Raw genomic sequence first — 1610 nt, 5'->3', positions numbered from 1 at the left:
GTCCTGGAACTCACTTTGTAGACCAGGCTGGCCTTGAACTCAGAAATCCACCTGCTTCTGCCTCCCAATTGCTGGGATTAAAGGCGTGTGCCACTACTGCCCAGCCACATAATTTAATCTTATGATAATTACTCTGTAAAAGATGGCAGTTCATTTTCTTATGACAATATGGGTATAAAAGTTAAGAGAAGGCCGGGCAATGGTGGTGCATGCCTTTAATCCCAGCACTTGGAAGGCAGAGGCAATGGGATTTCTGAGTTCAAGGCCAGCCTGGTCTACAGTTCCAGGACAGCCAGGGATACATAGAGAAACCCTGTCTGGGGGGTCATGGTGGGGGGGAAGTTAAGAGAAATTGGGAAGGAACGAAACAGAAACCTAACATCTGTCCCACATTTATTATTTTGCTATATTAAATGTTAGCTTACAAAATGCACCAAAATTGATGTAGATCCATGAGGAAAATGCTTTTTCTGTAAAGCTTGAATCATAACACTTTTTATCAACATTTTTATTTCCTTGAAGATGCCTTTCTGAAAAGAGTATCAAGTCTTCTTTAAAATATCTATTGTTATGCTAAAATTCACTTTTATAGGCAACATTATAACATTGCTTTTTGATATTTTCTAGGAGGAATATTAACTAAACTTTGTTTTGTTTTAAAGAAACACAAAGAAAAAAACCTTTGACTTATAACTCACAGTAAGAAATATAATTTAAAAAATAATCTAGTAAAACACACACATACAAACAAGATAAATACTTATTTTAAAACATATGAGCTGCGTGGTAGTAGTGTATGTCTTTAATCCCAGGACTCGGAGGCAGAGGCAGGTCAGGTGGATCTATCTCAAAATTCAAGGTCAGTCTGGTTTACAAATCAAGTTCCAGGACAACCAGTTTAAGAGAAATCCTGTCTTGAAAAACAAAAACTAAACAACAACAAAAATATACTTTACCATGTCCGATGATGCACTTAGATTCCTATTTTCAATAAATATGCTGCCATATTTTTATCATAATAATTTTATGACTTTATGATAATGCATTTAAATTTAAGATAATCGTGCAGGCTCTCTATGGCAAGCTAACTCAGCCCAAGGAACAGTGAAAACGACTCTTAGAAGCCTCCCTCTTATCTACTGTAGATGGGACAGATTTTAAACACATCTTGCATTCTTCCTTCATAGATAAAGTCACTTTTAAACTAGTGATGGTCTAGATTAGATCAGTACTAAGAAGTACATCTATAGTTCAACTCTCTGGTTCAAATCCTGTGTGTGTGGTTCCATGTAGACTAGGCTTTCCTAAAGAGTTATGACCTTAGAAGAACTTTATATTGAAATATTTCAGAACACTTACGAAACTTAGTGTAAGATATAACTGGCTACCCTAGTTTTGGAAAAAAAAAAGGGTAGCTATAGACATAAAAAAAGTAATCTGGTTAGGATACATGATTATAAATGGATGATTTAGTTCAGATGTAGAGTTAGTGAAAATTCTTAATTATAAGTGAGTAGGATTAGTGAGAGGCCAAAGTTTATCCTTAAACTATGGTAAGTAAAGACAAATAAAGATAGTCACAGAGGAAAATTTCACCTCTATAATTTTAG

This window comes from Mastomys coucha, unplaced genomic scaffold, assembly GCF_008632895.1.
Source record: "Mastomys coucha isolate ucsf_1 unplaced genomic scaffold, UCSF_Mcou_1 pScaffold8, whole genome shotgun sequence".
NCBI classification, from domain to species: Eukaryota; Metazoa; Chordata; class Mammalia; order Rodentia; family Muridae; genus Mastomys; species Mastomys coucha.
Note: the sequence above shows the minus strand (reverse complement) of the source record.